The sequence below is a fragment of the Anser cygnoides genome, chromosome Z, assembly GCF_040182565.1.
Source record: "Anser cygnoides isolate HZ-2024a breed goose chromosome Z, Taihu_goose_T2T_genome, whole genome shotgun sequence".
Classification (NCBI taxonomy): domain Eukaryota; kingdom Metazoa; phylum Chordata; class Aves; order Anseriformes; family Anatidae; genus Anser; species Anser cygnoides.
This window is the reverse complement of record NC_089912.1, coordinates 77168013-77194495: the sequence shown is the minus strand read 5'-3', so window position 1 is coordinate 77194495 and position 26483 is coordinate 77168013. Positions and strand designations below refer to the sequence as shown.

Sequence of the window (26483 nt, the reverse complement as noted above, 5' to 3'; positions counted from 1 at the left end):
GCTGAGGAGGGCACAAAACAAGAGGAAGGGGGAGGGCACCAGAGGATAAAGGGAAACACATGAGTTATCTCCATACTGCTTTTCCCACCTGTGTTTTAAACAGCTTAAAAACTTTTCCACAGATATTAAGGAAATTATAGTCTCTAACCATTTATCTAGAAATTTTAAATAATGTGGTAACATTTTAAGGTGAAATACATTTGATAATTTTACATTTGTAACAGACATGTTTAATTCTAAACTCTACTTTTAAAAGAAAGGGAAAGATATGAAAACTAATAAACACAGATATTGGAATTTGCAGTGTTCTACGCTCCTGGGATTTTTCTCTTTTTTTTTTATTTTGTTGCAGGGCTATGCCTCTTCTTTGAAACCTCCAGGCTGTTCCTACCTGTCTATAAGGATAGAAGGTATGTGTGTGTGTGTGTTTATTTTGGCCTGTAGGTATGTAGAAAGGAAATTAAAAGTTTTAGTGAAAAATTTCTTTCATAATGAAGCCACTTAGGGGGATCTATGTTCCCCTTTCAGAGAATAACCAGATCTATTTGATGGCAAAGACCCTCTGCTGGAAATGCCTGAAAAAGTGCATGTGGCGGCAGCAGTATTGATTACCTAAAGGTAATGAAAAACACCAAATTTCCCTGAAAGCATTTAGGTACCCAAGCTATGAAGAGGGCACCTGTTGCAAGAACACCTGCACAGAAATGTGATGAACCAGGCTGCCCGGGGCATTTCAGGGTTAGTTTCACATTTTTTTAAATGAGAAGCATTATCTGAAAGGGTTTAAGTAGCATTGCGGCTGTGAAATCAGTATGTTCCCAGAAGTTTAAGTAATGTAAACCTGTGACATTACCTTCAGAGTGACACTAAATAAATTTCAGTCCATAGCAATTAATTCACAGGTGTCGGGTATTTCCCAATGTAGATGGTTTTCGGTTTTTGGGTATTTAAAGACCACAGTTCAGTACTTCAGCTCAGTAGAGCAATTACAGTCACAGTTGCACGTGCAAAACCCTGACTGATGAGGAAAAGTTTTTTCATTGCCTTATCCCACTTAAGGCAAACCCAGACCTGCAGCATGCACTGGCCAAAGATTAGCAGAGAAAACTCAGGAGATACTATGACCTGCCAGCCAGTAGACCTCAGTTCTGCGCAGCTGCAAGCTTCCCAACACAGATCAATGCTTGGTAGGGACCAAGTGGTCTGTCACATCAACCAGCTGTACATGCCAGCCACCTCCTGTGCACATGTTTGTGGTACAAACACAGTGCAAAGAAAAGAGACAATGATAACTAGGGTAAGAAAGGACCATCTCTTGAAACAGCAGCACCATAACGTCACCATAAGGTGAATTAATGCAAATAAATGCCCCACTCTGCAATCTACAGATGGGACATGTACTGCCAAGAAAGAGGCTTTTCCAACCAGCCATGGTTTGTGTTAGCCAGCAGCAGCAGGGGAGACTTGGAGCTCCCTCTCTGACTAAGCTGACACCAGGCTCACGCCAAAGGGATACCTCCTCACCCAGCAAGGAAAGCCACAGGGTCTGCCTTTCTTTTTTAAGGAAGTTTATCCAAGTCAAAGGTTCATTTAGAGTGCGTTTCAAAATGGACACCAAGCTGCTGGGCTGGTCATGGTCGTGATTGAAGGAGAAGTTGGAAAAGATCTCAGAAAACACATAGAAAGGAATTGAGAATTAAGAAACCAGAGTAAATACCAATGTGTGCAGGCTTGTTTCCATCTAAATCAACAGGGACTCTGCCATTAGCTTCAGTGAAACCAGACTTTCACCCAAACACTGGTGGTGCCAGGGGAAGGGATAGCAGAAAGATTTCATTATCCAAATAAACAGGGTGACCCAGTTCCTTCAACTGACTTCAAACTGCAGGCTAATGTTCAAATAATTACAAGTCTGTTCTGCATTGGTCATCATGATCTGTGACTCATTATTTTCACAGTTCAATCAAGTGATTTTAAATCTGTCAACATACTTCTCCCTGATTACTGAAGCGTGTCAGGGCTTTCTACCTGCTTCAGGAGGACATTATACAAGAATGCCCTGATCTTCTCCTCAAGGTCTCTTAATAATAGCTTTCTCTGCAAACTTAGCCCAACTGTGCTGGGCTCGTAAGTCTTCAGAAAAGAAATCAACACTTACGGTAACAATGAGATATTAAAAGAGGAATCGACAACAACGAAATCACTGCCTATGTAATTCCTGACGTCCTTTGGTTGCAGTGGCGGGCAGTGGCCATGCTTAGTCTTCTGAAGGGTCCCTTTCAAACTGAGCAATAGCTGTCTTTGAGAGGCTGCACACAGCAACTGAAAGGAAAACAGTTTTCCTTTTGTTAACAGAAGAGATTTCGTAACCATTGTTTCTGCATGTAACAGTCCTCTGACCTTCAAAAAAAGTTCACCTAAAATTGCCACAGATCCTTTTCTCAGGTACACAGCTCTTCGGGCAGATTTACAGGGCAGGAAGTGCTGGTGTTGACTTTTACAGAGTGCAATGAGAACTGCTGCACATTTTCAACCATGATGCATTTAGCACCATACATACACAACTGGATTCTGAGAAAAATGTTTGCTGTTAAATGTAATTAATATCTACCCAATCATTAATACATAATGACTCTCATTATATGCCAGAAATCTTAGATTTCCCAGCATTAATTAACCTACACAAGGCATGAGCAGAAGATATCACTGGTGTCAACAATTTAATATGATTCAAATATACATGAATAAGGGGAATGTTGTATAATAAGCTATTTCATATAAATTAGGGAAAATAAAAAAAAGACTTTTCTTGTAACATCAGCCATGTGTTTGGTAACAGGGGTTAATCAGAATCTTCCCAGGTGGCTGGCTGTTTCCTAACTGCCCTTTATGGATTTATTTCTCTCTCTTCCTTCCAAGGGTGAAGTGCTGGCCTCTCTGCTCCGGACTGCTGTGCTGGACAGACCAGTTAAGTTATTTGGCAATTTCCAAGTGCATATTGAGTTACCCATGCATATTTTTGACCTAGTTATAAAATACAACCACTGTGCAATATCCAAGAAAATGCAGAAGACTGATAATAAATTGCAGATCCTGTGTCACTAGTTCAAAAATCCCACCCCGGCAGTGAACAAGGCTGACTGACAGTTGTTTTCACAGCCTTCCTAAACTAAAGGAGAAGGGAGTGGCTGAGCACTGGAGCTGGGCAAGCAGGTTGCCCCATCGACACAGAGACTGCCTGCTTGGCAGCACTGTTGAGAGAAATGGAAAATTCTTCTTTGAAGAAAAACTCGTGAAGAAATGTGATAATTCAGCATCATCTGGGAGTTCAGGTTAAAAAGAAAAAAAAAAAAAAAAAGATTGCCTTTTTTCACTGTTACTTTAGCAAACTTTATTACTGTATTTGGCATTGCCCAAATCCTGACAGTTTTCCACAAGATTTGGCTTTTTTTTTTTTTTTTTCATACTTCTTACAACCATTGGATTACCCATGAAGAAGAAAACAAGAATTTATTGCTGTACCAGAAACAGTAGGGAGCTGCAAAGTCTCCCAACAAATTAACTGCACTGCCCTCTGATGAGACTTCATCAGATGTTAAAAGAACTAAAATTCTCAGTGCACATAGATTCCTCTGAATTTTTAGACCCCAATCACTTTAATTCTGCTACAGTCTTGGGACAGCAGAAAGGAGACAGACACAGGAGCAGGGATAGGTTCAGTAAAAAGGAGAAGGGGTGGTGAAGGTGAACACCAATGAAGATTTCTACACACAGAAATTGCACCCTTTCTGGCTAATTTATGTGATACTGTGTATGAACACTCTCACTCCAGTTTAAGGGTTGCTTTGTCCACTTGAACTTAAACCTGTTCCCAATCAGCTAATGCAAAACTGAGATAAACCTGGATTAAATCAAGATTGGAATGTACAGAGAAGGATTACTTGGAAATCACATCCCAAGGCACAAGCTTAGTTCAGCTGGCTGACGCACTGATTTATATGATGGTGTTTCAGGATGGAAAGTACATATTAATAGAAAAAGCATATCGACATTTAATTGAATGTAATGGTTATTTTGGAAGACCATTCTTCACTTTTTTTAATACAACATTTCACAAGACTGGAATCCTTGAGAACTACTAGAACCAAGAAAAACAGTGAATTGTAATGAAATGACGGCAATAGTTATTGTAATAGTAATAGATGAGAACAAAAAGCTGCACGCAATGTGAGTGGCAGAGGATCAGAAAAGGATCTCAGTTTTTATTTTCACTCACATGCACACGCACATAAAGAAAACACCTATTTTTCCCCATAAAAACAAACAACAACAACAACAACAAACCACAGCATTTCTAATACAACAGAACACACCAGGGAAAGTGCACAGCCTGGAGTGCTATGGGTGCTGTGAATTTACAAGTCCCAAATGCTCAGATCAGTAACTTACCCACAAAGCCCAGTGGCTGGGGAAATGAGGCAGACTCTCTGGACCCCATCACAGACCCCTGACCACCCACGCCAATGCCCAGAGGGACAAGGTCACTCTGGACCCCGGGTGTGCAGTACCAAGCTCTCCACCTGAGGTGGGCGACTTGCACTCAGCTCTGACTGGCAGTGGTCATGTGCTACATCCGATGACTTTAATGGCCTGACCTCACTTGTGAATGGAGTTGTGCTGTCTGAGTGGCAAAACATGCTTCCATTTTTGTTGGAAGGTATACCAGAGAGATTAGCTGAATCGTTGAAGATTGGCTTATCATCATTTTCACAAAGAGTACCCTTCCCTGCTGGGATCACAGTGACAAGAAAACAGAAGGAAGTTTGCACTTTTTCTTCTAATATTGTCAAAGTACCTCCAGGGGAAGAACAGAAGCAACAAATCCTCCTTGGTCTGCTTCAGATGAGGAGACAGAAAGGTCAATTGAGATTATATTGAGCTCCGTTTCAGGGCTGCAACACACACTGTTCTTATCATTAATCCTGCATCGTTGTTCCTGTGCCCCAGACCTGCTTGGTATGCATTCCACTTGCAAAGAATAACAATAATTTTAGTTATCTTAAGTCCAAGACAGATACATATTGTAACTATTAGGTATTTCATGTCAAGTTAACATTGTCCCAGAGTTAATACCAAAACTAATCTTTTGTACAAATATTTATAAAATTGCTCATAACACTCTAGCAATAGATTTCAACTTCTTTACTTCCAGGGCTCATAGTAGCACTAAGAGATTTTCATGTGAGAAAATAACCCAAAATTAGGTTATTCTCTCAAACAAACAAACAAACAAACAAAAAATGTGCAGAAATCCATAAAACATAAAAGCCTTATAGAGTTTGTGTTCAGAACCTCATGCCACCATGCTAGGGCTGTAGTGAGAAGATCTGAAGAATTTAGTCTGTTCCCGTCTTGAAAAATGTTCTCCTCTATCTATACAACAAACTGCCAGCCGCTGAGTCCACTTAAATGATTTTACAATGAACAAATATATGTGAGAGCAAAATTTGGCTGGGTAAATGTTCACAGAAAGCAATTATAAGGGACTTGCTGGCAAGTTTCCTTCCAACTCCCTATACGTACTTCTAGGAGAGGGTATGTAGTCATTCCTATTTCCAGCTCCTGCAGCTGTGTCACAATTTGTGGTTTGCAAAATTAGAAATTAATGAAGTATGTTGGCACAGAAAGAGTCCTCGAGAGAAAAATCCAGCAATAAAATGCTGGTAATTGCTGCAGAACAAGGAACTGATGGAGAGCACACCACACTGGTTGCAGGTAGGTAGGCAAAGTGACTCATGAGGTAGGCTGTATAAAGGGATGAGTAATCAATGAAAACACAGTGAAAGAACAAATTGTCTCATGTGGAAAAGGCAGCTGCAGCTGGAGATCACCCCTCTACGACCAAAAAGAAAAGAAAAACTCGCTGGAGTAGAGTAAAGAAGGTTAATGGAAGAAAGCAGTAGGGCAGCGGATCCCAAAAGGCAACATTTCTCACAGCAGCAGCAGCAGTTCTGGGCCATGGGCAGAGAAGGAGGCATTCAGCTCCTCAGATGACATACTTCGATGAATCTTGCACATCCACAGAAGTGTGCAAGCAGAGGGGACAGAGGCAGACAGCCTACTGCAGATGGTAGCTGGAGGTGCATCTCTTGCAGGCCCAAGGATAATACCAATCAGACAGTGCAGATTTGGAAGTGAAAGGGAGGAGGCAGTATTTTAGGGCAGAATATTGTCATGGAGTTTGGGCTTTACATCACTCACACACATGTAGTTAGTTACCTGTTGCTGCAAAGGGCAGCAGAGCTCAGAGTCAGGAATGGGGCTTGTTCCCCGTCCCTGGTGAAGCAGGCATGTGCTGACCCCGTGGCGGGCTAGCACGTGCACGTGGATCCAGGAGTGCAGCACCGCTGTGCTCAGGTGTGAGATGAGATGTGCTGAGACTTCTCCCTTCTTTGGACGGGTACGGTCTATTAACACATTTAATGAAAGCCTCTCTGACTGTGAGAGCATTAAATGAATGCTCTCTCTGACTGTGGTTATCAAATCACAGTCGATAATGGAGACAGGGAATACCTGACACTCTTCAGCTCTCTGATAATGTTTACCTAAGTCTCTCAGGCTCTGCTGAAACTGAAGTTATTCCTCAGCAATTCTGTACAAGGTGTTGGAGTTAATCACCATGATAGTCACTGGGACTGAACAGAAATAGCATGGATTTGTCTTTGTTCTTGGGCAGGACAAGCCTCATCATTAGGAGAAAATTTCCCGGTTCATGCTCTTGCATTTGTAAAATTAAACTCCATAGCTGCACTATCCTTGCTTAGACTCGCTTCTTATAAACACTCTCACTAAACATTTGCAAAGAAGAGGAAACACAGCCAAATCCTAACAATCCTATTGCAGGACATTTATGTTTTCTGCATGCTCCTCTGGGAAAGATGTCCCTTTAAAGCTTTCAATATGATTTAAGCACAAATGCTTTTTATATAGGTCAGGAAAGAGAAATGTAATTTCCCCTAGTTTTGTTTGGTCGAAGTTCTCTGTTCTCGCACTTAATTAATGACTCTGGTGAAATGTTTTGAAAGCAACAATGTTTCTAACCCCAAATGCATTGCCAAATTGAGTACTTCCTGCTTATTGTCTATTTTGGAGAGGAGGCTGAACTCATATCCATGCACTGCTAATAAAACCAAGGAAACTATTTTTATGGCTCTGGAAAAAAAAAAAAGGTATTTCTTCCTCAGTACCCATCTCTGTCATTTATAGCTGCAGGAAGGAAAAAGGTGATATAAGAAATGTCAAAAGCAAGGGAGAGGAGGGGAGAGAAGTCACACAGGACAGTGCAATGCTACCCAGCTGGAAAAGTCAGCTTCACTGGTTGTCTTTGACACATAATTTCCTTTTTTATATAGTCACCCCAGAAATGTAAGCACACAGAGGAAAGTCCACATAAGGACCTAAGTACCCAGAGTGGAAATTAGGCAGAACTGAGTTCAGAACACAATTCTCAAATCTTTACCTAACTCAACGATTGCATTTTTTTTTTTTTTTTACCTGTAATGTTCCCCTGGGTTTTAAGTTTTCACATGTCTTACAACTCCATCATGTCCAGCAAAGGCAACCCAGCATCCGCCTCAGGTCTGAGACACTGATGCCCAGAGGCACCCACTCTGGTACCCATGCTCAGAGCCCCCCTAAGGTATGTCCCCTGGTGCCACAGCATTGCCAGCAAAACACCTGCCCAGAAGAGGAGGGACGCAATATCACTTCATCCCATCTGATGTCCACTTCTCCAGTGGTCTGAAGGGTTTGAGCTCACTGCTCTAGTAGCCGAAGTTCATTTCACTCATTGTTTGTTCCCTGCCCTGACCTCTACCCTTGACCCCCACCACCAAAATGAGATAGAAACAGAGATAAATAGGAACTTGCAGTAGTTACTGCAGCCCAGCTGAGCTGACCCCTTGTTCAGTTCAAGGAGGAGCCTGGGAAAACACCTCCATCCGCTGCACAGACAAAGATGTAGAAGGCTTCTGTTTGGCAATTGTATTTGCTTGTCATTTTAAATGGGGGAGAAGCTTTTGCAGAGGGAATGGCAGATGGTCAGACCCATCACATGAGCCTTATTCCCTCAGACAGAACCCTGAAGCATCTGCAGAGCCAAAGACAGTGATTTCCCTGTGGTAAGCTGTAAGCAGGGACATCCTCTCAGATGGCTGCCCTGCTTCTCCCAGGCTGCCTCCTGCTCAGGGAGAACTGTTGCACCAAGATGTTAAGGGGATTGGGCTCAAGAACAGACACGACTGTTTTGAGAGATTCAAGAAGAGGCAAAGTAAATGAATACAAATTGCAGTCCTCAGACAAAACCTCCCAATCTTGGAGACCTCTAATCCTTCCAGGCAAACTCATATCACTAGGTACCTATCAATAAGTCAAAACTGAATATCAGCTGTCATAAAACACTCTAAGTCTGCAACTTCTTGGAGACAGCTTAAAGAAGAATGCATGAAAATTTGAAGTGCCAAAAGCATCGTTCTTTCAGCAAGACTGCATCAGACATTTTCCACTTGCCTTAGCTCCTGATAGCTACGACCCCAAGTCTTTGTGTTGCTGGACAGACTGATGGGACTGCCCAGTGCCTAAGCAAGGCCAGACTTCACATCCATACTCTTCAGCTCTTCTGTTCCTAGAGCTACAGCTCATTGGCAGACAAAAGTTCACTGATAATATCCCTTCATTTTCTGGAGGATGCTCCTTGTAAGCCCATGATATCACCCAAATGAACATGTACATTTCTGGAGGACACCCTGGTGGAAAGCACTGCTCAGCTGCCATCAAGGTCAGATGACCCTAAGGAACACACAGTGTTGTTAAAACATCTCCAGAACTACAGGCACATCTTCAGTAGGAAAAGAAACATAAAATCTTGTCAGCCTGCAACCACGAAAGACTGAATCTGCATGGCAGGGAAAATATGGAGTAACGTCTACCCTGAATATCTCTGTGTGACTGGAATAAGTCCCCATCCCAACACCTATCCTGATATAAGGAATGCTGATAAGGAGTGGGGACAACAATCTGGTGAAGCCATGGCAAGCGGAGCTGACATTTCACTGCTAAGTAACGATCGTAATGGTTATGGTATTGATGCAACAAGGCTGCTCTCCATGAAGTAATAGATGGTGAAATAGTTGACCTGAGCACACAAGATAACTGTGTGGATATTGAAATCTCAGGCAAAAATAACAATATCACTTTAGCTAACAAGTAATGCATAAAGCTGCTATTGCAGTATCTGATGGGTGCATTGCCTGTCTTTAATGGCAGCCCAGTACAAACACTGTTCACTTAATGTTGTTCCACAAACACACAGCAACTGACAAAATAAATAACCATCCAGGACTTCTCATTTGGCATTTCTTTTTTCTTCTGGAAAACAATGATATTGGCTAAACATGTGTCTTGTAAGCATTTGCCTGCAGTGTTCTTGCTTTGTATATTTACACAGTCCATGTAAATTTTGTAGTTTATTTTTTGACACAGAAAACCTGTAGTGACTTTTTATGTTTCATGCATTCATTCTGAAGTTATTGCTTTACCTCCTGCCAACATGATTTTTTTATTGCTATTTGCTAAAGAATATTAGAACATGTTAAGAAACCATAATTGTGCATGTAACCCTCACACTGCCATTACATGATCTACAAATTCAGTAGTGATACATTCCCAGGTTTTGGATCAATTAAGTTCCTCTGCATCATGACAGTGACCTGACATATCCAATACTTAGAACCCAAAAGGCAGGAGAGACAGCCATGTACGAGCCTGCCACCCTCAGAGCGAAGAAATCCAGGCAATGCAAAGTCACAGATGTCGAATTTGCAAAGCTGGGAGGTGCTAGCAGGAGGTGCAAAACATGGATGAAGAGGAGAACAGCCTCTCCTAAGGCTTTCTCTTAAGAGCAACATGCAACAGCCCAGAACAAAAGTGACTGAACACTCTTCCAGGTAATATCCTCATTTTAACAGGACTGATGGCATTATTGGAGAAAAAAGCAAGCGACAGAAGATAATAGAGAAACTGATGTAGCCTATTTTTCAGGGAATCACTGGGGAAGTAGAGCCACTACTAAGGTGGTTAAAACAGAGAAAAAGGCTTTAGTATGCAATCACTTATGCCTTTTTCAGGGAAAGTCTTTAGTAACTGAAACTGACCTTAAACCACTGGTTGCATTTTCCAAAAGGGACCTAACAAATACCTTCCTGCCCCACAGAACACCACAGGTCCTATCTGCAACTTCAAACAACCAATCTGCAAAGCAGATAGAATTTAAGGGAAGTTTAATTGCTTTGCTGGTCAGAACAGGCAGAGGAGCAATGTCCAGGAGTAGCATTTTGATTGGATTTAAAAAAGAAACCTGCATCATCCCAGGCAGACATAGACCAGGATTGCCAGAGCTCATGGAGGCCTCCCGCTAAAGAGAGCACAGAACTGCAGTTCTAGCAGCTTGTACTGGGAAGCTAAAAGGAGAGACAGGACTCTCAGTATTAGCTAGTAATTTTTTTCTAGGATAGTGATTTTTGAAGATATATGAGTCTGAACCTCTCCTCTACTCCCCAGTAGCTTTACCACTACTTAACTTTCTATCTGTAAGGCAGAGCTACATTTTGTTTCTTTCTTCAGTGTTCTGCAGAATAAATGAGGTCTTTTAAGGACTGGCAAATCTAAAAGCTGCAGCAACAAAACAGCAATCTAAAAAAAAGACCAAAAATACTTTAAGCTGCCTGCAAAGGAAAAGGAGTGTGTGGAAGCTGTTAAAAATTCTGTCAAACAGAGGTAAAGTCAAAGAGTCCCATCGGCAACACAGGGAGAAGCCAACCTTGCAGTGCAGCAGGTGCGTAAGTCCATGTCCCAGACCAGCCTTCTTTCCTCTTGGAGATGGCCTCAGCAGGACTAGGTGGGCAATAAAAAGCTCACACCATCCATTTGCACTGGCCATAGGAACACAGGCACAGGAACACGACATCACTGAGCTACCCACCCAGTTTGCAGGCAGGAACTGGAGCAGTTAGCTGCAATAGTTAAATGTAGATACCTCGTTAACAGCCATAATCCTCAGCCAGAGGGAGCGTGGAAAACAGAGTCAAGGCAGCAAAGCCTGCACATAGTGCCTGGGTTCAGGCACATCTGCTGGCTGTTGTAGAGAACAAAGATGAAAACCTTCGCTAACACAAAACCTCATGAGAACAAAGGAAGAGTGTGAAAAGGGAATATATAAAACATTTTCACAAGAAGTGACTAGTGCCAAATACTTTTTTTGTGCTTGAAGTGTCAGCTGGGTCTGACAGGTACCTGTGGAGAAACAGCAAGTCTGAACAATAACTAATGTCTCCCTAAATCCCTGCTGTCAGGCACTGGCAGGTTAGTCATTTCCACACTTCTCCTTTCTGACGGCTGAAGGAGAACCATGTCTTCCCAAGGCACCTAGCCTTGCTCATCTCCTAATAAACATTAGACTCCCCTGCTCTCAAGGGCTGACATTCTTGGATGAGGACAAGAGCACACAATAGCCCATCGGACACCCTGCTCCTCCTGCCTCCCACCATTACCTCGGGCCCTTCATCAACAAAACCATTTGGTTAAATGACACTTCTGCCTGCTCTTGCACTCCCTGCTGGGTGCAGAGAAGTCAGCCTGTCCCATAGCTCAACTGGGTTTTCAAAGACTTAATTTCCTGGCCTGCCACATTCCCCAGATCCCCCACACATCACTTGCTCTCCACCCTCGGATTCTGGGACGGAGCAATGGCGCAGTTTTGGAGATGAGTGGCTGGGGGTGTGCCCTGGCTGCCAAAAGGGCAAACCGCATTTTGGGGTGCATTGAGCACAGCACAGCCAGCTGGTCAGACGTGGTGATTCTCCTGCTATGTTGTTGCAGCCTCACCTTGGGCACTGTGTGCAGTTCTGGGCTCCACAAAATAAAAAAGTATGTTAAGTTACCTGAAAGTGTCCCGAGAAGGGCAACAAAGATGGTAACAGGGCAGGAAGGCCTGTCCTGTGAGGAGAGGCTGAGGACACCGGGCTTGTCCTGTCTGGAGCTGAGGAGGCCGAGAGGCGGCCTCACTGCTCTCTGTGACCTCCTGAGGAGGGGGCGTGCAGAGGGAGGTGCTGGCCTCTGCTCCTGGTCGTTGATGACAGGACACAAGGGAAGAGCACAAAGCTGTGCTGGGGAGGTTCAGACTGGACATGAGGAAAAATTCCGTTACCGTGAGGGTGGTCAAACACTGGGAGAGACTTCACAGAGAGGTGGCTGATGCCCCGCGCCTGTCAGTGCTCAGAGGCATGTGGATAACGCCCTCAGTAACGTGCTGTAACTTGTGGTTAGCCCCGAAGGGGTCAGGCAGTTGGACTTGGTTATCTCTGAAGGTCCCCTCCGACTGAACCATTTCGTTCTGTTCTGTTCTGGCCTGTTCTGTTCCATTCCATCTCCTGAAAGGATACAAACAATAAAGCCTGTGAGCTGCTTTTTAGAGAGAAAAGGGGACATAGGGAGATATTTTCTAAATGTAATGTAGATTTCTGTCTGCCACTTTGGTTTCCCAGTGTAATTGATTTCAAGCACTTCTGCCTGTCTCAGAATACCACAATAAAGTTAACATATGTGCACCAGGAGGATGGACTAAATGTTCCCCAAAATAATACTGCTACCATCAAACAGCAACTGAAATAACCAATTCGCCATTGATAGAAAAGGAATTCCAACTGGTGGCTTCAAAGGCCTGTAAAGGATTCATCAATCTTTGGTCAGCAGCTGGACTGTAGAAGATAAGACGGAGCTTTTATTTTGATGCAATTGTTTGCTTGAATCATGCTGATATAGTCTCCACAGAAATACAAATCAGAGGAAGTTGGTCTTACTGTGCAGAAAGCAATTTTTCAAAACAAAAGTATGAAGTAAGGAACTCATTGGGGTCAGGAGAGGGAGGAAAGCAATGGAATAAATGACTGATGAATGAAAAAATTCTTACAAGCACCTTAGCTACACTTCTGGAACACCAACTGGGGAAGAAAAGATGGCAAGAGAACAAAACTGGTGCATACTGAGCCAGGGATAAAAAACAAACAAACAAAAAATGCATTTTTGTAAATTATGCTGATTTCTTGCAGATAATTCTGGCAAAATTAGGAGTTGATTATAGTGAGAAAAGATGCATAGGCATTTCAACACAGAACAGTATCTGGCCCATTGGTAATATAAGAAAACAGAACCAAGTCAGAGATTATTTTCTTTCCATTGGATTAGATTTTAAAAGGGAACTAAAGATTTAGTGTGTTCACCACAACACAAAACACTTATGAAATCTCTGTTTTTTAGGAGGCAGTTGTCCAACAGCACCTAAAACATCAAGATTTCTTTAAAAATATTTCAAGTTACTAATGAAGAATGTTTGAAACTCAAAATCACCAGCCATTTCTGGAATTTTCATAGAAATAAAAGCTATATAGAAGTAAACCTAGAGGTTTCCCTTTACATAGTAGCAATATTTTACTAAAACCTGTACTTCTTACTTGCTTCTTCAGTGGTTGGCCTAAAATGTAATTTTATGACCAATCTGATACTTTGATCCTATGAATATAAAGATGAAGATTAAAATTTTGTGGCTTTCGCTTTATTCCTCTAAAGGCCAGAACCACAAGCACACATCTAACAACTTCAGACTGTGGTAAAGTTCAGTCCTTACACCTGCATGGACCCCAAATGCCTTAAAAAAAGAAAAAAAAAAGAAAAAAAAAGAAAAAAAAGAAAAAAAAGAAAAAAAAAGAAAAAAAAAAGAAAAAAAAATCTTAGAGTCCTTTATAACAAAATAACTATTTTCAAACCAGAATAAATATATGAAGAGAACACATAAAGGAAAGACAACATGGCATTTAAATAAAAGATACATGAAAACATAAAATGCCTGTTACCCATAATGCCTGCCTCGAGAGCTGCTAAATTTATGGTAGTGCTTTACTATTTCATCAACACTAAGAAATTCTCTTCCTGTACATTTGACTTGTACCCTACCACCTATAAAGTAGAATGTTTGGTTTTCCTTGTTATCTCTTTTTAGTAGACTGTGTAAGAGGAAGGGCCTGGTATTCCCAAAACCTCTGTTGCTTTTGAGGGATTTTCTTATTTACTGAGTGTTTATCACCAGCTTTAAGTAGACCTGTGGATGGCATGAAACATGGTAGCACAGCTCCACTGCCAGCTCAGCCAAGTGTCGTTTTCAAGTAGAATGGGTCTCAGGACTTGATGTTAAAACACCCGGCTGGCTTCCCATCCTCTCTAATGCTTTCCCATTGCGGCCAGCTCAGATGATGCCAACAGCAGGACCCTGCCGTGAGCCCTTTGCAAGGTGTTGTATTCTGTGACGGGGCAGCAGTAGGGTGCCATAGGCTGGGCTGTGCCATGATAGTCCTCCACAAGGTGAGGGAGCAGCCTGCAGCAGAGCAGCCCCACACCGCAGGAAATGTCAAAGCAGATTCAGGGCCAGCCTGCTGCTGCACAGCACAATAGGCCAGGCCTGAGTAGAGTTGTGAGTGTCTTTTCTTTTTCCTCTTTCAATAAACTAAACAGCTTTGTTTTACATGCAAACCGTACCATATTAAGTGTGAGATTTCACGATAGATAGCATCAAGCATCTCAAGCATCTTACTCACAGGGCTTGGCATTGGAGATCTCCCTGACCATGGAGCACCCCTGGCCGTATCCTGGGAACAGCCTCTGACTGAGGTGCCAAATACTTAATTTAAGTGCAGAAAACCACCACAAGAAATCCACACTGAAATGGCAGTGTGTAAACAACACACATTCACGTACTAGCTGAAATCAGGAAACCTCTAAAACAGACCGGAAATATTCTCTGCTTCACAGTGGTATGGAAAGAGGTTGCAGGGGAGAGGAAATAGAGACCTATGCTATCAAGAAAGTGAAGAAAATGCTTAATAGATGTGCAATCTATTTACTATGAAAACTCTCTTCATACAGTGCATGAATGATACCCAGATATTAAAAGACAGTTTTCCCCTCCTCGTTGAACTGCAGAGCCCAGGATTCTGCTGGGTTAGTAGGCAGAGGAGCATCTCGAAGCCCAAAGGTCCTCAGTTCTGCAGGGGACCAGAGTTCCCCTCCACAGCACACCCAGGTTCAGTAATGTGTGGAGCCAGTTTTGTTTCTGGAGACTTCAGCCTTCTCACTACAAATGTAATCACAAATAATTGTCCTTTCTGAGCAGCAGGAAACTTGGCTGCTAGTGAAGCAGCGCTACTCTGCCAAGCCCTGCCTGTCCAGCAAGAGCCGTGGTCCTGCTGCGTGGATCCAGCTCACGGCCCCCCAGGCAGCCCCCTCCTGCTGGGGGCATGCCACTCAGCATCCCCACAGCCTCTTTGGGACATGAGGGGATAGCACTGCCCACGGCATCTGCATGTAATTGGAAAAAAAAAAAAAAAAGGTAACACACAACAGGAGGATGTTAAACTCATGTTGCATCAACTCCGCAAGGGAGATCTCCAGACTGTGAAGTGCAGGGGACCAAAGAGTGATCCAGGCAGATCCTCAGGCTCTGACACACTTGTGCCCTGACTCCAATAACTGCTTTGAAGCAATGAACCCTGAACTCTGTGAAAGTACGCCAGTCGACAAAGCTGGCTGTAGAAAAGTTTCAGTGGTGCTGTTAAGCACACCTGCAAAGAGAGCAGGTGTGTGTGCACTCGGCAGAGCCGTGGACAAAGGGCCACAGACTGATGTCAGCCTGATGCCCCGGCACCAGCCCTGCAGGAGGTTGTATGGCTTCCAGGAAAAATGCCAGGAGCCTTTCCCAAAGATGAGAGAACAAGTAGGAGATGACAAGGAATGCCTTTCAAAATGATGCATGGCGCTTTTGTACCAGAAATGGTCTTGTGCAAGAGATCTCACAATGTTGCAGAAATCACAGATAATGGGAAAGAGGATGAAAGGGAACTTGTGCAAACATTGTCTCAAGCAGAGGAATGACAAATGCCCTGGGGAGGGATCCTTTAAACACTCCAGTGAACTCCATTATAATCAAGGTGTAGGCAAATAAAAGACCATTGTATTCGCTAGTAAATCAAAAGAACTTTTGAAATGCTAAGAAGATTAAAAAAAAAAAAAAAAGGAAAAGAAAAGAAAAAAAAACACAATAAGAACTTCTAAGGGCAGGCAAGACTTTCATTGCATGTGGTTAACAACTGACTCTTGCACTGGGAACAGGGAAAGAAACTCATTCATTTCTTAATGTAGCACATCCAGGCAGATATAACTGTCAAAACCAGGATGCTTTGCTAGTACTGCCATACTAACATGGTAACTGCCCTGCCCCACACTGCCCTAATAACATGGAGGTTGAGAGACATTTCTTGATGCCAGAGGAACAGAAAATGTATCTGCCAGAGACAAAGGAAAGTCTTCAACAGCCTGGGAAGAAGACAGCCTGAGAGAAAGGTATAAGTATCAGATTTCTCTTCAGTTTTCCCAGGACTTGACTAGGGAATCTCACTCTTGTGTGTGGTTGAGTTAGTTTGGCCCCAAAACCTGGATGAAAATAAAATATATTCGTCAAAGGAATAAAGGCAAAAGACTTTCTCATCCCAGAAACTGGTCTTAATGCACAGTTGAAGCTGTTTGAAATGAGGTGGATGAGGGACCTAGGTAGGTTACAACTTGCAGCAGACTAGCCACAAATGAACAATAGGATGAAGATTAAAGCTATGTTAAAAATTGCTTTTTGTTCCATTCCTCAGAGCGTGCTTCTTTCGACTTGTCTTGTGAACTCTATTTCCATTTCTTGGCTAGCATGACAAACTGTATAAACTGACAAAAACCTTATGACTAAAGCAGCAGCTAAAATTTTATGCTGTATAATTTTAACTTTGCATTGTTCACTCTGTCCTCATTGTGTTGTACCTTATCTGATATACATTGCAATTGCCTCTTGGCAGGGGCAATAATAAGCAATACACATGTTCTGCAAATGCATAGAACTTCAAAGGAACTGGTTACATTAGCAGTAAAAATACAGCAAGCAGAGTGGTCATTAATCCAAAGAAAAAGTACTAGTTGCTGTTCTCACAAAAAGTTCAAATCGTCACAAAACGTTTGCAAAATATTCCACTCCAGACTGCTTTGGCAGTCACAGTGGAAAATCAACGGGGTCAGAGGTCTCTGCTAAACTGGGCAGAGACGCTGAGCCAAGGCAGCAGCGTGCTTGAGGTTGGGATACAATCTTCTGACAATTCCTGTATGGAACTAGGCTGCTTCTTTGCACAAGGGAACCTCCTGCAGAAGGGTTTTGCAATAGCCAGCTTTCTTTAGACATGGATACTAGAAGTCAAGCATATGCTGGAGTGACTCTGCCACTGCAGCCTGAGACTAAACAACAGGTAAATTTTCCCAATTAGACATGCTAATCCTCCTTACAAAAGCCAGACAAGTATGCTGTGCATTCATAGATTTAGCCAAAGGGCTTGCTATGGCAACCTTCTTATGGCGCATAGCTGAGACAACCCAGCTGTGTCCTGGCCTAAAGGGATCCTAGGTAATAAATGACAAGTAATCCCTTGATATTCATACAGTGAGACTCTAGGTATGTGACCCCTGCAGGCCACTCTGTTTCCACTGGAAGTGGTGGTAGCCCAGCCACAGGACTGGTTAGCATGTAAGGCAAGAACAAAATGGAGAGGTTTTGCTTTCACCAAGAGAAAGGAAGGCTGACAGGCAGGAAAGCCTGCTCTTAGGCAGGAATTAATGACTCCTCTTGGGTCTTTAGCGGTGCTTCCCCATGCAACTCTCCTCCATTTAATACACCAAGAATCACATTTGCACACTGTGCAAGCCCACAGATATGGTGTGACAGCACAGAAATGGAGCCAAGATGTGGCACTACTGGGAAGAGAGGTCAGAGGGAGAGAGCTGACCACCCCCCCCCCCCCCCCCCCTCGAATTTGGCTATCAAAGAGAGAAGTGAACCACCTCGATGTGGTTCTCTCTGCGGCATCCCTCATCCCTGCATCTTCCCAGCTTGCTTCAGGCACCTCGTCTTCAAATGGGTCTGCACGGACATCCTGCTGACATCAGATCTGCCGCACAGCATCTGGAGAGCCTGGAAGGACAGCCTGCAGATTTTATGCAGACTAATTGCACCATTTTGTACTCGCTTTCATTTGAAGCTTTATAGCAAGCTAATAGGTCATCAAAATAAAATTATTCTCATAATTCTTCCTTTACCTGCCTGAGATTCGTGGAAATAGCAATCAGCATTAAAACGCAGTTTCTGTCTCAGAAGCAAATTGCAGGAAAAGATGTGAGTTAAGAGGTACATTTGAAAAAAAAAAAAAAAAGCCAGCTGCTTTTCACTGAACAATGCTAATAACAGGAGGCCTTTAAACACCATTGAAATATAATTAAATACATGTTCACCTCAAAAATGATTTTAAAGAATTAAGCTTTCCTAAAGCCATTCAATAAAACCCCTTGGAGCCCATTATGAATCCTTTCAATAACATTTTACAGCCATTCAGTTTGGGGCCACTTTTATTTTTTTTTTCCTGTTGGCTTGGTACATTTTCTTGAGAGCAAAATGTCCCAGTGCCATTGTGTTAGCTTTGGGGAAAAAATCCAGTGCTACAAGCAAATGCGAACGCTCTTTTGTTTTCCCCTCATTGCCCACTAAGTGCTTCACGAATGTGGGTAACTGAACAAGTGACCTCACATTTGGACACACATAGGAAAGAATGAAACGTATGTTATTGTAAATTCTCCAGAGTCCACATGAGCAAGCTTCTCCAGATATTGCATTAAATGTCAGATCTTCTGACATTCTTATGAAGCCAGCGGGAGGTTTGCCATTGTCTTCTGTGTCAGCAGGATGGAGCCTCTAGTGTTTGTCTTCAGACGTGGTGGCTTCTCCATCTCTGCCAATGTCAGTAGAGCTCTGGCTACTTAGATTAGTTGAAGACCTGCCAAGACATGTTTATGCTCTATTGCTATTGAAGTCACAGCATACAAGAATTAAAAGAAAAGAAAAAAAAAAAAAAAAAAAGCTGTTTTTAAAGGAAGTCCCGAAGGAATGTCCTGCACTTCTGGGTGCAGAGCTGAAGAGCATGGAAAATGAGTGCAGCAGTGCTGGAGCAGGAGCTGCTGTGAGGAGCATGCGCTTGCATTGCTGGGTCCCAGCCCTACGTTAGCTGCACAAGTAGGGATGGGAGAACCAGGAGGGAGTGACCCCACAGGGCAGAGGCTGGAGAGTGAAGGTGTGAGGGCACACAAGGGATGAGGAATGCCACCAGGCCTCTGGGGCAGAGGGACTGCCAGGATACTGTAGGGACTGAGCCAAATTTCATGCTGCTGTCAAAGCCACTGAGACAGCTGGCAGCAAGCATGACCCTGCAGGACCAGTGTGGGCAGGGAAGGGAAGTGCACACAAACCCTTCCATTTTGTCTTTTTTTCCCCCCCTCCTCTTCTGCTTCCCTTGGTCACTTTTGATTTTCCCTTTTTCATTTAAAGGCCTAAATACTTTCAAATCGAATTTTGAGTTTAAAAGCCTTCCAGGCTTCCTGGAAAAACTCATTTTAAGGAAAGTTTTGGCAGGTCCGCTCCAAACCTCTGGTCACTGGGATCTTGTCAGAAGTACCAAGAGATATCATCTACAATGGCTCATGGGCTTTAAGGTATTTTTGAGTCTTAGTTTTGTCTAAGCAAAGCCATTCCCCCTGCCATCACCTAAGCTGGAGTACAAACAAACTCTTCTTAAAATTTCAGTGCATCATTGTTTGCTTTGAATGTGGCTCTCTGGAAAAAAAAAAAAAATCCTGCTGCTGTTTACATCTTGCTAAGCCTTTTTATTCAGTGCCAGACAAAAAGCACTTAGGGTGCAATGCTTAATAAGGGCAATAACTACACTTTATTTTGGAGTCAGCCCACCACAGAGAAGAGATGAAGTTCAAACAGCTGCGATGAGATTCGTATTCATAAGGATCCTTCAACAATATTTGCATTGCAATAATGCCATCTGCTTAAAGAATATGCACAGCATACCCCAGCGAGGTAAATAAAATAAAAATAATGCTCACAGTGGGAAAATTGAGACAGAGATTTTAAAAGGCTTTCCTGAGGTCACAGGACCTGCATGTGGTGCAGACACCAACTTGACCCTCCAGTCTAGGGCTTAACCACAAGACAAAGCCTCCCTGCCAGCTGTTTAATCACCGTATACATAATCACAGTACCGCTGACACGGAAATGCAGGACTGCCATACAACGGGACGTGGAGCCCTAGCAGTGGGCACATCGGCACAGGCGCTTTATGGGCAGATGACCTACTTTTGATGAATTTTCCTGAAAAAGATGCACAGTGCCATGGCAGCACCCATGTCTGCTCACTGGTTAGGAAGGGATCTTTGGGCGAGTTGGAGGATGAGCCATCCACAGACAGACAGATGGACCCTGCCCAGGATGAAAACCTGCTCTTGGTTTCCTGAGCCATCATGGAAAAAAATGACATTTTTTCCACCTGGGGTAGGGAAGAGAAGAAAAACAGAGTCTGTCCTTTCAAGCTTTTAGTTAGCGACATTATTTTAAAAGCCACATTATTTTAAAAGCAACACCTGCTATGCATAAGTCTTTTACTTCAACCAAGTTCACAGATATTCCTGGAAAGGGAAATGACTCGCTATTGCTCAGTGTAATCACCAGGAAAAGCAGAGATTCCTTTCCAGTGCAGCCCTCTAATTAATACCACGTTAAAGGAAATTTAAAGCAGGGATTAGACAGGGTTTCAACCCCTCTGAAATCATTCAAAATATCCCTACATCTTCAGTGGCTTTGCATGCTGATGTATAAGGGGTTAATCCAAAAATGGTGCAGTTTACTGCAGTGTCACCACAGCAATAATTTATAAATAACTGCTTCAGCTTTGCAGTAAAAAATGGTTGTGGTGCTATGAAACCTCTGCAAACAGAGAGTACACCGTGCTTGATTTGGATAGTTTATGGTGGGTGGGCTGTTGCCTTCGCTGCTGCAGTCCATCTTGTGCTTGTTGTTAGCCCAAACTGTTATGGATTTTCTTAAATCCTCTAAGAATAAAAGCAGTGTTTTCCATCTGTTTCCAGGAGTCAATAGCTCTTGAACACCTTAACTGCTTGGATCTAGAAGCTGCAAAATTTGCATATGAATACCTCCAACGGTCAATTAATTCAGGACAGGTTTTAGTTGGCTCAAACTGCCATCCTTTAAATGAAATTGCCCTGTATAAATCAGTTTGATCATTTCATGCGTGCACCGTTAAATGTGCACTGTTTCATAAGGAGCTATCTTACCCACAGTCATCGAGGTGAATTAGATTTTTAAAACCCTGCAAATAGGACATGTTCTTTCTACCAAAATAAGTGCCTTTGCAATGGCCTGGCCTCCTCTTCTGCTGGAGGAGCTGGTATTTACAAATATCATCCTTGTGTCGTTTTGCTGTGCTTTGAAGAAGTTACGTCTGCAAAGCAAAGGCACTCACTCACATTAGAAACATAAACAGTCACCAAAAATATGCTTGTAATTAACGGCCAGAGTCAGGAAAACATCCCTGTGCAGAAAGGTCAGTGAAGCATGTGTTTAAATTTAAGCACATGTCTAAGTTGCATGAAGGGAAACGATGCTCCAGCATCCCTCCTCGCACTGACTGCCATGCCCACTCTCTACTGGAGAAATCGATGGTTCAGCTACTGAGCTGAGCACGCTGCCTGTATATCCTGGGAAAAGATGTCATATGCATTAAAATGTCTTCCTAGTTAGGAGTAGGATTTCAGTATGCACTCCAGTCTGTTCCTAGATCAAGGACTAAACCCAGAAAAGTTTAAGAAATACAAATGAATGAGCCATCATTCCCAAAGAAAGACCCTTCTTTTGAACAAGACCCACTTTTTATTTTTTTTTTTTTTTCAGGGAATTGCTCTTCTCCGTAGTTCTGGAACAGCTGGGGTCCAGCTGGCAAGATTTAGTTAGAGTAAAGTCAATGGCTGCCACCTGATAAAATACACTCACTTCCCAGCATGAAAAATTAGCAGCCTGCACAATGTTGGGTTTCATGTAAGTAAAAGAGTATGAAATTTCAAAAACCACCTTCTAATTTGTTTTAAATTGGTATAATAATAATTATGACAGTAAAAAGGAGCTTTTTTTCTTTTTTTTTAAATTTCAGGCTCTGGTTATACCAGTACATAGTTGTTGTTTTTTTTTTTGTTGTTTGTTTGTTTGTTTTTTCCACATAAGAACATCCCCATTTAATTAGGGGTAGTAATTGCATTTCTTTGCAAAATAATAGTCTTGTGATCAAATTTGGATTGATTAGAATAATAAGCATCATGCTGTTTTATCCAGGATTTTCGACAATTCCATTTTACAATCTACTTAATGGTATTCGCTTAGCTCATAATCAACCCATAAAAGTTGTCTGCCCCAAACATTTTATTATTATTATTATTATCCTTATTTACCATAAATCACAGAGCTGTATGAATTCCAAAGATATAGGGACTGATTCTGTTCTCTCACAAATTTTATGTAATTGTCATACCTTTAACTTGAGCCATATAATTCAGTTCACTACTGTACACAGATCTGATCTATCCAAGTGATTGTCCCAATTTTACAAATGTTTGAGAATTCCTTTTTTTTTTTTAGATTCAACCAAAATACCAGTAATTTTGAGAACTAAGTAAAACCTTTCATGCAGTTTTTCTTTTCAAAATTTTCTCATTCTCTTGACACATAAAAGGTAAAAAAGACCTGTCTTATACAAATATGTCCCTTAGGTATGAAAATTAGCTAATTATCTAGCCAATTAGTTAATTTCATAGCTTTAATATTTGAAGAAAAACCACTTTTAAGAAGTCATTTCTGTATTCAGATCAGTATCATACTGTTACTTTATTCGTCCCAAGACTCAGAAAGCGAAACAGAAAGCATGGACATGAGGTTTGCTCAGTGCTGTAGAATATCAATATCTGGTCTGGAAAAAAAAAAACCAAACATGTGATTTGTATATGCAGATGAAATAGTCTAAAGATGTCCCTGACACTTGACCAAAGTATCGGGACTAAGAGAATACAGTCACGGACACACTAGCTCAAAAATAACCCTGCATCTGCACATTCTATCAACACCTTCTTCCGCAGTAAGGCTCTGACACCTCACCAAACAGTGCATAAGGAGGTGCGGAGACCTTCCCTCATGCCTCTGAGGACTGGGCTTGTTCCTTTTCCCTGCTGGTCTTCTGTGCATAGCACACAACTGATGTGGAGTTCCCACAGTTTCTTGCAGCACTCTCTGCAGCCCACCAATGTCCCAAAGGTGTTTTGACACCACAGGACTGAAAGCCAAGAAGACACATACACTGGCAGGAGGAAAAGATGTAATGCACCAGAAGCAGGCAGCAGATATTGCTCGTGAAGTGCCAGAAACAGAAAGCTGAAAATTTGAAAGGACATATTATTTCCCAAAGCATGATCTGACCAGTTGTTTCAATTGCTTGTGGTGTGGTGCTTTACTGGTGATGAATGTGGCCTAACAATTGCTACTGGGGGAAGAAGTCTCTGCAGGAAACTCCCTACAGACATCTGGGTCTGACTATTGCAATCCCATCCTCTGACTTACAACCAAGGTGCTAAATGATTTCTCCGGAGGATGAGTAATTTGGTTGTAAAGTTTTGCTTCACTTCAAGACAGTAATTCAGCCTGCACTTCTCTCCTCTGATGATAATCAGAATAATGTTAAAAAAAAATAAAACAAATAAATAAAAACAAAAACAAAAAACGGAAAAAAGTCTGAGCCAAACTTAATCCCAAAGACCACTGCAATTTCATCTGCTGTGACCGGTGGTCAGATGAGCACTACTCAGAGAAAGACACACAAGGTTGAGTTTATGCCTGAGCCAGCTTCTCCTGGATGGAGCATCCAGTTTTCAGCTTGCAAACGAACTCGCAGTTTGGTTTGCTAGAGCACAGGGAGGTCAAGGGGCCTGACACAGGTCTCCAAGTGAGTGGTGCATAGCACTGGTTTGAACTCAGGTTCCACCTGGATTCCTAACTTCTGCTCTCATGTTCTAAAGAACACTTTCCATCCATCAGCCTTGCTCTACTCTGCCCACTCCACAACAAACAAAATGACCAAACCTTCTTTTAGGCCAGGTTTGCAGTGTTTGTTTGCTTGTTTGCTTGTTTTAACATTCAGACATTCAGCTAGCACGTACTGAACCTGTTGGATTCAGTAAAAACTGTATCTACGCTTACACTGCATTTTGAGCATGTTGTAATGGGGGAACAGTACCAAAGCTACTCTTGTGTTCCCACTTGGCAGTCTTACAGACATTCCTGGATGGGAAAACTTCTGTAGTGCATTGCCAAGGTAAGCCCAGAGCTGGTAACAAGGGGGGTTTCTGCTCCCCAAACATGCCAAGCCTGGGGCGAGCCAAAACCCCAGTGGGTGCAGGAGAAATATGGTTTTGCTGTTTGCCCTGGGCAACCTACTTCCCCTGTTGCACCTGGAAACATTCATTAGCTGATTAGTTTTTGGGAAGGAGCACATCTCTGAGCACCTCTCCTCATCACCGCTCAGCTCCAACCTGTGTCCCAGGGGTTCCCCACTTCCCAGGCCCATGGCTGCAGGAACAGACTGAATTGCTCTGGAACTCAGTAAGAACTTCCAAAACACTAAATTTAAGAGGAGTAGAATAAGGAACAAAGCACTCCATCAAAATTGAGATTACGTACTTTTTCTTTTTTTGGGGGGGGGGCGGGCGTGGAGTGGAGTGGAAGTTGGTCATCTAATTGGTGCTGTAATTGTGTAGGTGTCCTAGCAAGAAAAGCAAACACAAATGTTAATAAATGAGCCTGGGCACAGACACAAGGGGCGATACTGTCCTTTGCACAGTGCAATGAATTGTGAGGCCATGCACAGTCCTGCCTGGCCTCTACCTCTACCACCGCAGCTGCATGTGGGGCTGGGCTGTGAGGTCTTCTGGGACCTGAGCCAGCTGGAAAAAAAAAAAAAAAAAAAAAAAAAAAAAAACCATATCTAGTTCTTCATTGAGCCAGAAAACTTCAGTTAAGAGTTTACGGTAACAATGAAAGACTGACATTTGCTAAATAAATGCACTGTGCAGTGCTTAACCTGAATCTTGCAAGGAGCAGGCTCTGGAGATGGTGTCCTGGGTGGGAACAAATGGTTACAATGGAAACGCCAGTGCTGGCTGCTTCATAAAATTCTGCCTGGGACCACCTTCATGATCACCAGTTGACCTGGAGTCTACTGAGAAATGTAATCTGGCTTTGGAGATTCCTCCTGGAAAGCCAGCACAGCTGTTTGTAAGGATCCCTTCCTATTATTCATGGGTGCGTTCATGTTTTTGTCTAAAGCACCTTCTAACAGCTGCTATTTTACAAATGCTGCTCTGCAAATGCAATAAAGAAGACCTTAGGTCTTTTCCACATCCTTGTATGACACTAGAACTCAATAAAACCTTTGCCTCTACGTGCACCTAAGACACAGACTCTTTGTGACTCCAGTGCCAAACAACTTACTCCAATAAAAGCTCTTTCTGACGGTGGCCTGTGGAATTGCATTGGAGTGCTCTTCCCTTGACAATCCTGATTCTGAAGTGATCTTCAAGTGACAAGTTACTCAGGCAGGCAAACAATCCAATTCAGTCTATCCTTACTGAGCAGAATTATTCCATTCAATAATAATAATAATAATAATAATAATAATAATGATGTTAATTATTTGGCTGAAGTTTGGTTGGTTGGTCACACATTCACACCCAAGTATAAGTTCTCGATCTACTTTATCAAGAAGGATGTTCCTGTCCATCAAGTTCACATAGCAGTGATCATTTTTCTTAATCCACTACAATGTGAGGTGTAGCTTCCAGTGGAGCTCAGCTGGGCCATGCCTCCTCCCAACCAATCTCTTCTCAGTCCAGTTCCTGCAGCCAGCAGCACGCCACATTCTCCATATTAAAAAACACCTACATCAGATTATTCAGGACAAAAGAACTGATTTCATGGCAGCTTTCAAAGTGGCATATGCTGAGGCCCTAATGGAGGAGCAGGGAGCAGGGATGCTGCGTTGACCCATGTCAGCAAGGCAGTTGGCTGTGGCAGGTGGGTCTTGTTAGCAGCAGTGCACTGCATAAAAAGGGGGTTGTGTCCTGCCTTTGAATTCCACAAATTTAAATTGTAAAACATCTTGCTAGCAAAGTCTCAGAAACAGAAAGTGCATAAAAAGGCTCAGGCTAGTGTCTGACTTTGCTTAGTTTTTTTATCATTTAAAAAAAAAAAGAAGAAGAAGAAGAAGAGAGAGAAAGAGAGAAAGAGAGAGAGAGAAAGAGAGAAAGAGAGAGAGAAAGGAAGAGAGGAAGAGAGGAAGGCAGGAAGG

The 26483-nt window shown here is 42.6% G+C and overlaps 1 long non-coding RNA gene across 3 annotated transcripts in view; it reads right to left on the bottom strand.

The window, feature by feature from the left end:
• Positions 1-26483, bottom strand: part of LOC106035668 (uncharacterized) — a 104378-nt gene that overhangs the window by 36192 nt on the left and 41703 nt on the right. The window contains exon 10 of one of the 3 annotated variants that reach the window (XR_010827572.1): positions 12263-12485. This is a non-coding gene — a long non-coding RNA (uncharacterized lncRNA). Of the gene's footprint in view, positions 1-2750; positions 12486-26483 lie in introns of those variants that run through there. The other 2 variants (XR_010827573.1, XR_010827574.1) reach the window with 2 other exon arrangements.